Source organism: Lichenostomus cassidix, chromosome 12 (genome assembly GCF_008360975.1).
Source record: "Lichenostomus cassidix isolate B80296 chromosome 12, HeHo_3.0, whole genome shotgun sequence".
NCBI lineage: Eukaryota > Metazoa > Chordata > Aves > Passeriformes > Meliphagidae > Lichenostomus > Lichenostomus cassidix.
The window spans coordinates 20,479,416-20,494,981 of NC_139493.1; the positions used below are offsets into that span (position 1 = coordinate 20,479,416).

The 15,566-nt window shown below is 40.7% G+C and overlaps 1 protein-coding gene across 5 annotated transcripts in view; it reads right to left on the reverse strand.

The window, feature by feature from the left end:
• The window catches only part of FGD3 (FYVE, RhoGEF and PH domain containing 3), a 120,381-nt gene that overhangs the window by 61,678 nt on the left and 43,137 nt on the right, over positions 1 to 15,566 (reverse strand). Inside the window, exon 1 of one of the 5 annotated variants that reach the window (XM_085073177.1) lies at positions 389 to 550. The exons of the other annotated variants lie outside the window; for them this stretch is intronic. The gene's annotated coding sequence lies outside the window, so the exon portion shown is untranslated. Of the gene's footprint in view, positions 1 to 388; positions 551 to 15,566 lie in introns of those variants that run through there. 5 annotated transcript variants of the gene reach the window in all.

Sequence of the window (15,566 nt, forward strand, 5' to 3'; positions counted from 1 at the left end):
AGGAGCACTAAGCCTTTCCCACTCTGCCACTGGGTATACCCTATTTCTTCTCTTATGCTGCTTTATTATCTCCACCGTTTTCCTCAAACCCACTTAAACCTCACCTCGTCCTCCTATGCACACCCCAGCAGAGAGCCCGGCAGGGGTGTAAGGCAGTGGGTGCTGGGGCTGTACAGCCCTGCTGTAAAATCCAGCTCAATGACACTGACAACAATTACCATACACTTTTCTGGCATTCCAAAACACCAAATTTAGCAAAAAGAGTGACAGCAAAGTTATCGCCATAAGCTTTCAGAAACAGATGCAATCAAGCAAACATTATGTTCCAAAGCAAGCAAGAATCTGGCATGGACTGCAATTCCCCACCAAAGAGAGACATATCACTTACTTGTGCTTGAGCAGAGACTCCCACATTTTTTCTTATTTGCTTAAGCTGTTAAGACAATCAAAAAGAAGGAAGAACATCTCCTGCTGCAGCTTTCATTTCACGGGTTAAATGCCATGCTCCCAGCAACCGACCTCCCCCAGCTCACTTCCGACCACCACTGCGGTTGGTGACTCAAAGCCTATAAACGTGGCAAATGCCTGTGGAGGAGTCACAGGAGATTACTGCTGGGTTTAAGTTGCAAACCATCTGAAAGGCAATACAAAGGACGTGGATGGTTTAGAAGCCTGAATCTTTCTGAAATAGAAAAGAGATTGTGGAATCACAGATTCTCAGAATGCTTTGGAGTGGAAGGCACCTTAAACAAAAACCATCTTGTTCCAACCTCCTTCCACTAGAACACATTGCTCAGAGCCCCATCCAACCTGGTCTTGGACATTTCAAGGGATGGAACAGCCAGAGCTTCTCTGGGCAATCTGTGGGCAAACTTCACCAACATCACAGGGTAGAATTTCTTCCTAACATCCAACCTAAACCTAAGCTCTTTTAGTCTGAAGCCATTCCCCCTTGTTCTATCACTACATACCCTTGTAAAAAGCCCCTCTCCAGCTCTCTAGTAGGCTTTCTTCATATTTTTATAGAGCTTTTTGCTTAGACATGGTTTGATATTAATACAAGAACAGTCAGTTAGAGCAGTAACATGTCATGGAAACCAACAAAAACACAGTTCTCAGCACTCAAACTCTCAGTCTGCTTCACAGTCTTAGAAGGGAAATGAGGGACCACAAGAAGTGGCAATAATGAGGGGCCACAAAAGTGGCAATAAATGCAATACTGCCAGCATGGGATGGAGCTACAAGCTACAAAAATGTCTTGAAAATGTTCAAAGCCTCATCTTTCCCTCTCCTGCTCTCCCATCAGAATCTCCATGCGATATTATAAAGTACAAAGCAATGTCTAAAATTTTTGAAGTAATGCTGCATTTCAGGGAAGACTTCATCTCTGAGGAGCCACACAGTGGCTGCTGCTTTGGGTTCTTACAAAAAACACAATTCTGGCAAACCATGCTAAATCATTCAGTCTGAGCAGGGCTGCCAGAAATTTGGTATGTTCAGTTCACCTCACACCACCACAGAAATACAGACAATAAAAGGAGTTTTTCACAGAACAAACCACACAGCTAAAATTAGCAAATTTGTGCATGTAAAGCACAAGAAGGACCAGTAGTTTCCCTAGACCTACAGTGCTAGGATTTGGGATTTTGAGATTTGCTGTACTTTTATCCTGTTCTGACTAATTTTAAATGCCTTAGGTGAGCATGCTTTCTCTAACAGATATTTCTATAGCATCTCAAGTGTCACTACTGAACATCACTGTCATCGTATCTTCCATAAACCTCCATCAAGATACCCCACCTCTATTCTCATTAGATTCTCCTAAGGTATGTTCTTGCAAGTTAATCCAAATAAGGCTATGTTTTACCAGCAATGGCACACACCATACATATTTCATCATCTGAATCACAACAGGCATATTTTGGAGAAAGGAGTTTTCAGCTCTGATTTCTGTTCTTCTTGAACAGGTTTTTACATACAATGAGTAAAAACCTGTTTTACACACTCATTTCTGTATCCGTCATTGCAATCATGTTTTTATTGCCCTATCCAGAACAGCACCTTATCCAGGTACCTGTGCAATGCTATTCCAACACTCCCCTGCCTCTGGTACATTTCATACTTGATCCTGCAGCTAGGGATTTCTTCACAGCTGCTTTCAAGAAACCATTACAGAATTTTAATTACTCATTTAATCTGGTATACTTTCGTTTCAATAATTAGCTTTTCAACAGACATACATCAGCCCTTTCCTCACAACACTAAAGCACATTCCTTGTCCCACTCAATGCTCCCTAGACAGGGTACTACAGAACAGTCATCATTTTCTATCCTGCACGTAAATCAAAAAACCTCACACTCCAGACCTACATTTGTCCAGCCAAAAACACTGCTGGCATTGTTAGTTCTACACAAAGCAGGAATGAAGTGTCAATACAGGTTCTCTGACCACCCCACCACTGCAGGGACAACTTGGGCACAAGGGCCTTTCCTGTACATATGGATTAGCTAGCAAACTGTTATTAAAAACTGGCTATAAAAGTGATTCTTAAGTTTACTCTGCATTTATATAATTACAATGGTCAGGAGAAGATTTCTGAGTGACAGAAATGAGGAGCTTCAACATCTAATTCTGTATTAGAGCACTACTTGACACAGATGTGTAAACCTAATTCCTGCCAAAATCTTCATACTTACCCGATGACAAGGTAAAGGAAAGGCAAAAATACAAGCATGTCTCAGAAATTCTGCTGCTAGGAAGTCATTGCACACAACCTCACAGTGGAGCAAGGAAAAAAACCATACAAAAATCAAGCTGGCACTCACTTCTAGTTTTAGGTTTTTTATTTTGCTCTGAGTACAGCTGGCCACCACATCACCCACAGACAGCACAAAGCAAGGACCCTTCCAAGGCCAGTCAAATATCCCACATTCCCACCAAAGTGGCAATAACATCTGTTGAGATGTAATACAAGATCAAGTCAACTTGCCACTAACAGAGAACATTTAAACTTATTTTCAGGACAAAGAAAGAGAATCTATCACTAATTGTATGGAAGGTCATCTTTCCCTAGTAAAGAAGAAAAGTGTTATTTCTTATTTTATTTTTATTTTGGCAAAGTCTTGCCAAAATGGAGTCAAGGGGAAAAACACATCAGCTGAATGGGAAAAAAAACAGCTTCCAACCCTGATGATTCCAAGGGGGCCTGAGAAGTGAAAGCAACAACCAGAAAAACCATATGGAGAACAGAATAAATTCACTCAAAAGGAAAATCAGAAAGAAAACAAAGTAAAGCACCACAGAATATATTCTTCCCCAGGACTAAAACCAGGCACAATAAAGCCCCAAAACAAAAATATTTTTCTTCCTATATGTAACAGGATGTGGTACTGCAGTCAGCAAGCACTTACCTTCAGCTCCTGAGGTTATTAGTACACAGTTGAAAAAAAGCTCTTGTGTTTTTACTGACTATGTTTTAACTGAGCCCTCTGCCAACATCCTCATGGACACTGAGGACACACTGTCTGCTGCAAAGCCCCATCCTTCCTTCAGTCACAGGAGTCAGCCCCAAATGACAGGGTTGTACTCAAACCTCTCTGTAGGAAGGCACCAAGCTCATCCAGACTGGCACTCCAGGGACATGTCCAGCTTCACCATCTCCTCCAGAGAAGGAGGGACTGTGAGGAATCAGCTCCTCGCTGTGCATCACTGTTATCAAAGCACTGGATGGATGCAAGTCCAAAGATTAAAAGCTTCCACATGTAATTATTTCTTTGTTAATAAACTTCTAAGTGATTATAATTTAAACTCTGCTGGAGTATAGATGAGGACTAATGGATTTTGAGGGGACTTGGGGGATTTTTTAAAGTAGTCGTATATGTTCTCTCATGTGGTTTAATGCAAGTACTGTAATTTCTAGATTTGTGTCTGTAGTTCTGCTGAGTGTGACACCAAATTACACAGTTGATGCCAGAATGATTTTTGCTTTTACATTTCCTTCATATATATTCATAGCTCTGTAGACGATTGTTGTATAGTTATATAGTTCCCAGCTAGCTCCAGTTCTTTTCCTTACCTTTTCCCTACCCTGACAGGCAGAAAGACAAAACACATTCCAGAGGCTCCAAGCCCTGAAGGGTCCAAGGCCCCTATCCTATCTAGGTTCTTCCTGGGAGCCAAGGACAAAATACCCTCCCCAGACCCATTTTCGTAAACAAAGTTTAGCTCTCATCTAAAGGGGGGCTACCGAAGACGTAGAACCAAAAGGGGGGAATTACTTCATCACTTATGCTTCTAACTGGGGATTCTTACCAATTATGCTAATTTGCTGCTATTTTTAACTGTATTCATCCTTTGCGGGGTGGGCATTTTTCCATATCTGCTCCTTGGATGCCTCCAATAAAGATCAGCCTTTATATTACCTCCTATACTAATACTGTCTCAAAAGTGTGTTGTTTTATTTCTAGATCTTTAAGCATCACAGTCAATGTCCTGAACCAATATAATAATTGTGTGCTTTTCCACATTATCACAGAATCATAGAATGATTAAGACTGGAAAAGATCTCTAAGATCATCAGGTTGAACCATCAATCCCCCCACCACCTGCATGTTCACCACTAAACCGTGTCCACCAAGTGTCACCTCCGCATATTTTTGAACATTTTTGAACACTTTCACTTTTTGAACACTCCACCACTGCCCTGGGCAGCCTATGCCATATTTGATCACTTTTCCAGTGAAGAAATTTTCCCTAATATCCAACTAAAGCTCCCCTGGTACAACTTGAGGCTGTTTTATCTCGTTCTGTCACTTGCTACCTGGGAGAAGAGACTGACACCCACCTAAGTGGCAATTCTCAAGTTCTTTCATGCTGTTCTGTGACAAACTCATACCAAAGTTATTCTTTCTAATTTTGTTTATATTTTTATCCCTCTGGAGAGTATCAATCTGGCCTTAGGTTTCATCTCTCAGTTGACTAGGATACAGGTGCCCACCAGTAACTTTTGCATTAGCCTTCCTATCATACCTCAGAATATGGGCATATCTTACAGATCTAATCCCAAACTTTGGCATTAAGATTTCAAGCCTCCAGTGACATTCCCACAAGGCCCACAGGAAACAGATTTCCAGTTTGAAAAAACATGTTTAATCTTTCTGTCTAGTGCTGGAGACTGTTCATTGGCAAGCAAATTTGTGCATTTACCTATAGTCTTCTCAATGTTTACACTTGGCCTGGTCTTCATATTGACATACAGAGAATAAAAAAGGGGATATTGAACATCAAATCCCCATAAATGGAAGGCAGTTACAAACGTTTATTATATAACAAAGTACAACAGATGCTGAAAATCTCATTCTTTTGGAGGAAGCATTTAGCTGTCTTTCCCCCCCAAATGGCATAGTTTAATTAGGCTAAAATAATCAGCACAGCAACTTTCTGTGACACCAAGATCAAAGGCAGAAGAGGGAAATCCCTGAGACTCTTCCACCTAGTAAGAAAAACAGGTTAGGTGATGTATAAAGTCTGAGGCATAAAGAGTGACAAAATAAAGGAGATGGAGCCTGGGGCAGATGTCAGCCAGCCTGACATGGCAGGTGACAAAAGCCCTGCCAGAACGCTGCTTACAGCACACATCAGGAGATTCAGCCATCACACAGGGCTGTCAAACGCTGTTCCTCTACTAGAGAAAGGGAGGCAAGACGGGATGACCAGCCAGACTCATCTCTTTGGCGCATGTAAGTCTTGTCCTACTTCTGTGTGCTGAAATGAAAAGCAGCTTGTTTAACTTCAGCAGTAGATTTCAAGACTTAATTCCTGCAGTGGCTAAGGCGCAGATACCAAGGGCCAGATATCAAAGTCCAGCTTAAGTTGTTTCAGGTGCCTAATTTAGAAGGGAAAGATAGAATTGGATTTTCATTCATATATTTCATTACAACTAACATGAAACCTAGAATTCATTGATCTGTAAGACTGTGTTCTGCTTTGCTTTTCTCTTTTGCAAAAGGATTAACTGAAGATAGAAGAAATGGTTCTTTCTTCCTGATTTTTTTCCTGAGTTCAGGATTGAGTTCAGGGCAGATAACATGCCCAGAGTTAAAATTAAGGTAAGCGCTTGAAACAGATTAGAGCACTCTCTAAGGAAGATTTATTTATAGCCTTCTCATTCTAGCCAGGGGAGCAGAAACAAGGGTATTTCTCTGACTCACAGGGCAAGTCCCATACACCATCACTGTGGGGTCCTTCAGCACAGCAGCAGCATTTCTACATACCTTTTCCTCCTCCTGCCTCTTTCCCATTCAAACTTGCTTTGTGTCTCATGTTTCTGGTTATTAACTCAGTTTAGCTCTGGTCTCCAGATTTTGTCTGGCTGCTTCCTGCACAACACAGGGATGCTTACACACAGACAACTCATGGTCTCCTAGAAGGGAAGATCCCATACAAAATGGATCCCCTTACAGAGTCCTCAGAGATCAGCCACAGGCAGCTGAGCATGAGGTGCAGAGTGTAGCTGCAGCTATAAATGCATTTTCACCATGGATGTCCCAAGTTAAAGCTATCATTTTGCCTGATGGCCTCAGAGCCCTCACTGATGTCAGATGTCTGCATCACGGCCTCTCCTCTAAGATGCACACACTGGATCCTGATAAAGGGATGCAGGCAGAATCTTTATTCAGCATTCCTGAGTCTTTCCTCTTGGATGAGCACTTTTTTCTTTTTCCCTTAACTAGTAAAAGGTTCTTCATTATGATGAAAGAGTTCTAATTTATAATTACACCGATTGTGCAAATCAAAGAACTATTTCAGGCTAATAATACACCTGGGACTTCACATCTGTACTACATTGACACAGGAATTACAAGGCCGGAGCTATCCATTACTGTAAAAACCTAAAGAGATTTATTCTAGAAACAAACTACTGCAGCCAAAGCCATCTCTGTTTGTTCCTTTCAGGTTACCTCTAGCTGGGTGATTTACTGTCTTTGGGATTCTCTCCCAAGAACAAAGACAAAGATGGCAGACCTCCAATTCCCAGAACTGGTGAGTTGGTGGGGCTGGGTGGTGGGGAGTGATGGTGAGAGAAAAGTATTACACTGCTCACCTTCCAGTGATTTACAAGACACAAAAATGAGAAACAGCCTTATCTAGTCCTATAAGCAAATTCCAGCCTTCATTCAAAACCATGTCAAAAAATGTTTCATGTGCTTCATTTCTCCTGTTACTAAAAGCTTATTATATTGTTATTCCTAATGACAAAAGCAGCATGCAAGGATGTCTCACTGCTCAGTTGATGTGCCTGTGCATGCTCTTGATGCCATACATTGCAATGTGTAAGATCTCATTTAATCAGAAAGGTGTGTAAAAATTATCCTTCACTTGAAGTTTAATGACAATATAATTAATCCCCAACATTGTCCCAACCAACTGGCTTTCTCTTTATAACCCTGAATTGTTTTATTAGTTTTATTAAACCAATAATTAGCCTTTGCTGATTTAAAAGTCTATTTAGGTACTAAATACAATTAGGTAAAACTGAGCTCAGGTTCTTTGCAACAAAAGTGGGCTTTGCAGGGCAGGACTAGCTTTTCTGTGCTGTCACTCCACACTGCAGAAATTAAGAAAATTTAACTTCATTACTGAAAAGCACAGTGAGTATTATTTTACACTATCTTGACAGCAGAGCTGCATATTTCAAAATCCAGAAAAATTTCACAATAATCACTAAAAGAAAACATATCTCAGCTCTCAGTGTGGCTTGGTAACACCCTACTTGAAGTTTAAAGCTTTCACAGAAAATGACCAAGCCATAGAGTCTTGGAGTTTGGAAGGGGCTTGGGGAGATCACCCTGTCCAACCCCTCTGCTTAAAGCAGGGCCACACAGAGCGGGCTGCTCAGGACCTTGGACACGTTCGAAGCCTGGACACGCATATTACAATATGACGTCTATAATAATGTTTTTGTCCCTGTTAATACAAATAAAACAAAATAACAGTGTAAATTGTCAGTAAATAATGTTCTCAAAAAACAAGCCCTTTATTGAAAAAAGGACACAATAAAAATGATTTCTGACTGATGAGCTGAACATGGGCAGCAACTGGAGCAAAGAAAACAAGTTGCTATGGTGCCTCTGCTGTAGACTGGATCATTGAGTGCCTCGTGGGCTCACAACAGCACAGTCACAGTTTGGAGGAGCCTTCAAGAGCCAGGACAGCACTAAGAGGCTAAAAGCGAAAGCATCCCTAGTCCTGCACCTCTTCCTCATATCTATACTTCCAACAAAGCAATCCCACACAGTGACTGTAGAAGAAAAACAGTAAAATAAAAGCTCATTACAAGATTGTTTCAGATAACAAATGACTCATAATGAATTTACAATTCTGAGCTCTGACAATCACTGACAGTGAAAGTCAATGTAATATCATCACAATCTTATCAGTTCCTTGGAATGGGTTGTGGACAAATAATTTTTCTTTGGTTTGAGTTTTTTCAGATCTGTTATGGCATATTGGCTTCAGAGAGCTTTAACTGCTGCCAACATCACGTCACAAGGAGGGGAACAAGACACCTTTTAGAGCAGTATCTTGACATGTAAAGCGAGGATCTGAGTTAGCATCAATCAATAGAAAACAAAACAGTAGCATTAATATATCTCCAAATTGCCTAGCACACCTCCTGCTTCCTTGACAGCACACTGGTGTCAACAAACACCATTGAGCCCTCCATAGCCCTTCCAAAAAATAAAAGAAAAAAAACCACCAAGCACATGAATATACAAATTGCAGTAAGGTCTGACTATGCCCTGGCCACCCTGTCCCACTCGGGGAATGATTAATACACACCAATTAATTGACTGTCATCGATCATGACACCAACTGGCTGCACAGGCCTTAGCCACACTCACCTGTGACACTGAGGTCAGCTTTTGCATATGATGAGCAAACCCTTCAAAACACTGTGATGATTGTAACCATGCAAAGTTACTGCTCAAAAGGCACCTTAAACCAGGTTATCCCAGCCCATAAATAAACTGAGGCTAATTAGCTGATGCTTAGAGCTCAGGTGTCATCCCCCCATATGCAAATCTGGCTTTCATAAATACATGCAAAGCCTGCACATCTCCACGTCTGCCCTGCTTGAGAGGGACAGCTCTCCTCAGAGAAACAAAACAGGATGGCTGCAGGTCTGCCAATTTCTAAGTTAGTCCAAGTGCACAGCCCATTATGCACATCCTGTCATGCACAGCCAAGCACACACAGCCCTGTTGCTCCCACACCCTCACTCCAGTGGGGCCACTATCTTGCTGTGCCATGAGGCCACCCCTTCTTCGTGTTCCTGCCTCACTCCTCAGCCTTCCTGCAGACACTCCACAGAGACGCACTCAGAGGGACCAGCCTTGAGCTCCAGTCTCCCCTGACTAAAGCTTCGTTCTCAGACTGGGAATGCTCTGGTCAGGTTCTGTGATGTACTGTGCAAAGGAAAAATCAGACCTGTCAAGCACAATAATTGCTTCAAGGTGGTTTTTAATTGCAAAGCTCATTTGCACTAAAGGTCAGGAAGAATCGTGTATTTTGTTCCCTGCAGGATGCACAGTCACAGAATCACAGAATGGTTGAGGTTGGAGGGGACCTTGAAGACCATCTCCTTCCACCCCCTGCCATGGACACCTTCCACTAAACCAGGTTGCTCAGAGCCCCATCCAATTTGGCCTTGCGAAAAAACAACCAGAATAAAATTAGAAACAAACTGAAAATTCTAGTTAATCTCACCAATTTTCTGATCACAGATCTAACAGTATTTCTTCTTTCTTACCATGGTGCACCTTCTCTTCCTGTCCAGATACTTGAATGCAACTCCTACAGCATTCCTAACTCAGTATCTACAAAAAATGTTATTTGACTGAACAGACCTCTCTTCCTCTCCTCAGAGCAGACAGCTTGGGATTCTCAAATGCACAAAAGGCAATGTGCCCTGCTACAGATACGCTGAGAAAGGCATAGAACACAAGATGCACTATTGAGAACTACTACATTCTTCTTCCACTAATCTTCCACAAGATGTATTTGATAAAATGAATGTGTGACTGGCTTAGTGTAACAAACATTAAGTGTGTCAGTCTTCAGTTCTTTTTGCACTGACAAGTTTTAATACAGTGGCTACCCAATACATGTTGTAGCAATCTTACAATTCTGTACCCATCATTTAAAACCATTAAATAACATTCCAATGCCAGAGTGCATAGCATACACAAAGCCCAGGCAATTTTCAAAATAAGTGACCCAACCAGGGATGTTCTCCAAATACTTCAGTTCAGTGACCTCATCTGATGATGGAATTATAATAGCTAGGTTACAGTTATATCAAATAATTCATTCTAGCCATGCAGACTATACAAACTTTTTCATATCAAGTAAAAATCAATTTATCACACATTCTAAACTATATTATACACTAGGGTTCCTCCTTCTTCTGTACAATAAGATGTGTTTATTTCAAAACATTTTCAGAATTAAAAATACAAAGCTATATAAAAGCCATAACAATACATTAGCTTGTTTGACTATAGAACTTAAATTGTAATAACATTTAACAGCATAAAATTCCAATCCACTCAGCAATCTGTTGGAAATACAGATGATAATGTTAAATTAAAATTACTGTGTTTTGGCATATGTAAAAAATTACACAAACACATTGCTAAATTTGGTATTCACCTGAAAGTGGCAGAGGCTGACAAATCAAGCCATTTTGGTGTTCTAAGAGGATGCAAACATGTCTTTGAAGAGACACCACAATCTGGGCATCAGGGACAGCAGGCAGGAGTTTCCTCTCTCCCCAGGGACATACACCACACTGTGAGCTCATCATTACTATTCTTATGTAGATCACACTTTCAGTGTTCAATGACATTTTACATACAGAAAAAAGACTGGAAAGCCCTGCCCCCTTAGGAACCAAAGCCTCTGAGGACAGGGCAAAGCCCTATGAGCAGAACTTGCACCAGTCTTTTGAGAGAGCCCAAACTATGAACACACTTCACCTATCTCTTCAGCAGAGGGGCAGCAGCCAGCACAAAGGGCACACTCAAGACACGTACTCCTGCCTTGTTTCACTCATTCTGCAACACAAAGAGCTTGGGCTGTACTGGAAGGGAAGCAGAGATCCACGGGGAAAGTACTCAGCTGTGTAGGCCTCCCCATGGTCTGGGTGAGGTAGGAACTACATGGAGAATTTGGAGTGAAGAGGTCTAGAAATTAATTCGGTCTTGAATTAATGGTCAAGTTTTTCCCCCATGTCTCATTTTCCCTTGTTCAATGAAAGAAGGAGACCACAAAGTTGGAACTCTCTACAATAAGCAGATGATGCTTGCAAACAGACATTACAATGACAACCACATTGTCAGTTAACAACTGCAAGTTAAAACAGGATATCGAACTGAGGAGAAGGAAGGTCAGCCTGTGACTGACACAGGGACATGAGTAGGTTAAGAATCAACAGCAACACAAAATACTCTGTTCTGGTTTAGCCTTCTTTGATGACATTTATTTTCCCTTGCAAGATGGCTGCAAAAACTAGGATTTTCATTTGCCTATGGCTGGCACTTCACACTTTTTCAAAGCTGCAGTCACCCCAGGGTGGTACCAGCTAGCAAGCAATAAAGAGAATTCTTTCACTGCATTTTCAATAGGTACAAATCTACACTCCACCTGACACTATATCATAAGACAGATATCAGCAACAAGCATTCCAGAAGTTGGTAAGCAATTGGAAGAAATGCCTGTAAACATTTAACACCAGGAAAAACAATTGTCTTGCTTTCCCCTGACAACAGCAGAAGGGGTGCAGCACCAGAAACCGTGACTAAATTAGCACCCCCAGTTACTGCAACTAAGCAAATGATTGCCATCTCAGAAGACCAGCCACCACTGCCTTTATGATCAGAGACAACAAGAAACCTCAAACTGACACATTTTATCTCAAAATTGGGCAGGCTCACACTTTAATGACTGGGGATCTGAGCTGAGATGTGGTAACTTACTGTTCTGCCATATTTTGATTGCAAAGAGTTGCATTCCTGGAGTCTCATTGGGTTAAAATACTTATTTTGATTTAGTGCATCCTTTAACTTAGAACAAATAAACAAAAAAAAGTAAAAAATTAATTATTTTTTTAAAATCAAAAATTAAAAATAAAAAGGCGAGAAAAGATAACCCCAACCCCTCAGAACGTCAATAGAAGCATATCAAAGGCCAGTACTCGTCCTTTCACTACTTCCAATTCAATTAATATTTTCAGGCTATCTGAGAACTGATACAAGGTCTAACAGTACAAAAGGATTCTCTTTCTTGCACTGCAGAAGCTGCATTTAATCCTTTTTTCCTCACTTGACTCAGGGGTTAAAATTGGGAATGAGAGGTGGAAATAATTCTGGGAGATTTTTCATATGTTCAGCTTTCCAATAAAAATAGGAATTTCTTTTAATAACTTAACTGAAGGCAGTCTCATTCAGCAAAAATAAATCTCTGACACGCAGCACTCATCCACAGTCAAAGGAGAATCAACACTTCACTGTTCCTATATCAAGTTTACTATACAGGTAGGTGGATAAGGGAGAAGATCAGAGTAGGCAGAACAACAAAACTAGATGGCTTGTCAGAAAGGTATTCATAAACAATTAATAAATGGCTATTAAACCATAAAGGGTAATGGTAAAATTGGTTTAATGATCTTGCAGGTGTCACACAAGCACTCACGTGTATTTCTTAGATGAACAAACTGCTGAAGTCTCAGGCGAAAATACGTTCATTAGTTATGAAACCAAAACCCCATTTTATATATGCATTCAACTTGTTTCTCACCACTAGAATAAATCTGTGTGTTTGGTTCATTGCTGGTCATACCATGGCTTAAGTACTGTGTGTCCATACACATATATGTACTTGTTTGACATATACCCATCCTCCCAATCTGCCATAAACCAACTCCCAACTCATTCCAGCACACAGTTTATTTCAACAGTCTGATCACTGATCTTCCACCTTGCCAACATCTCTTGTACAGCACAAAATTATGAACACAGACACTGAAACCGGTTGGAAACTTTTGAGGACTGCAGGATTCAGGCTGAGTTTTAATTAGCCTGCTTTTGTTTGTTTATTTTTACAGAAGAACATGATTCATTTTTCTTTTGTCTTTTAATATAAATTATGAAATAGCTAGTACACATATTCACTATGGGCGATAATCTCCAAAAGCTGAGCTCCATTTGAAAGCTGCACAGTGCTTTCAAATGGAGACAGGCAAATCATGGCAGATAAGATGAGAACCATTCACAATGCCGTATTTTGCAGAAGCTATTTATTCTTTGCTTTGCTATTTATTCATTGCTTAACAATGCCTTAAACCAATTGCTGATTTGTTTGGACAATTAACATCCAAAATTCAATTCTTCACAGCTGAATTGGATTGCATTTGAGTCTCAGAGAATACCGCTATTCATCAGCTGACAGCCCTCACCAGGTAGTCAAGGGCTGAAATTTTACCGCTCATTGCAGACAATGTAATTACCAAGCTTGGAAGGGATGTAATGTACACACCCAAAGAAAGCATTAATGGCGGTAATGTATACACCCAAAGAAAGTATTAATAGTGGTATGACCAGTGAGGGATAAACAAGAAAGCAGTATTTCATCACTGCATGAAACAACAGTATTCATTTGCAAGACCAAACTGCCTACATCATGCATAGCTCTGTTGAGAAACAAAGTACTTGAGCTGAAAACTCATTGTGAAGGGAGGTAGGTCATCCACAGCTTAATAAAACCACACAAACTCTGGCATCCACAAGTGGCAATCATTAGTTCACTCACTCCTATCATTCGAATTCTCAATAGTATTATTACAAATAAATCCATGGCAAAAATATTTTTAACTCATCTCTCCAAAACATACATGTGAATTCTTCAACTGTTTTGACTTCCCTCATCAAAACTGAAACCCATAAACTTGGTGGATCTGGCAGCACAAACCTCTTTTGGTTTAACCTCTCAGTTATGCCATTTATGGCCAGTAGTCCTTTAGTAACTTCTTACTAGTCCTGCTGGTGGAAAAATGTTTCAACTACTGCAAGTCCTTTTGCTGATAGCAAACTTCCTCCACATTAAAGAGGATCAATAGTCACACCTACTGCATTTCACATACTGAATATGCTTCTATTTTTCCTGATAATTATGACTTCCAGTGTTATTGGGAGCTACTTTACATGCAGGAATGAATCTGTCCATATCCGTTAGAGAAATTATTTTCTCATCACTAGACGCAATGTCTTATTTTTGCTTCCCTCAGCACTGAAGCTATTGATAGTATGTTAGTAAGTTGGTGACATCTTGAACTTGTGATTTGCCCCAATCCAGCTCAGAGATACTTCAGAGACCAAGTCAGAGAAGTGGGTATTTGCTTTATTCAGTGCACCGGATGTGTGGGAATTGTTTCCACCAAACACACACACCAGTACCTCCAAAGACACAGTGTTATAGGTAAAATTCATGAATATTCATTACATTCCCCAGGATAGGAGTGGTTATACAAATTACTTCTCGTAAGTCATTAATATTAATAGCGATTTCTTGTGCTCAATGGCAAAAAGATTCCTTTTGCCCCCTTTTATCTTGATAAGATTAAGAGAATCCACAAGGCCAGAACTGACAGGTGCCGTGCTGGTGGAAGGGGCAAAACCTCAAAGAAACAAGGATGGTTGAAGTGCAAATAGATTTGGATTTTCTATTTGACTACTCCTTTCTCACTTGTCTTCTTAGTCCTCTCTTTCCTTCCCCTTACTTTCCTTTCCTTTCCTTTCCTTTCCTTTCCTTTCCTTTCCTTTCCTTTCCTTTCCTTTCCTTTTTCCTTTCCTTTTTCCTTCCCTTCCCTCTCCCCCTGCCCCTTCTCCTTTCCTTTCCCCTTCCTTTCCTTTCCTTTCCTTTCCTTTCCTTTCCTTTCCTTTCCTTTCCTTTCCTTTCCTTTCCTTTCCTTTCCTTTCCTTTCCTTTCCTTTCCTTTCCTTTCCTTTCCTTTCCTTTCCTTTCCTTTCCTTTCCTTTCCTTTCCTTTCCTTTCCTTTTTCCTTTCCTTTTTCCTTTCCTTTTTCCTTTCCTTTTTCCTCTCCTCTCCTCTCCTCTCCTCTCGTTTTCTCAGATGACCTCCAAACACGCCATACAAACATCCGACAGGATCATGGGAACAGGGCTAGGAGGGCAGCTGTCATGGCTTTAAGCCGGACAACTTTTAATTGACACAGCACTTTTTGTCCATTGAACCTTAATTTTTGATCCATAAATGCAATACAAATTAAGCAAAGATGGAAACATTACCCCATTTAATAGGCTCTCAATCAGCTATTTTGAAGAATTCCTTAAAACTGCAAGCCACACTGCAGAGACAACTTGCTGTATCACAGAATCATCACAAAATGGTTTGGATTGGAAGGGACCTTAAAGCTTACCTGCCATGGGCAGGGACACTTTCCACTATCCCAGGTTGCTCCAAGCCCTGTCCAACCTGGCCTTGGACAC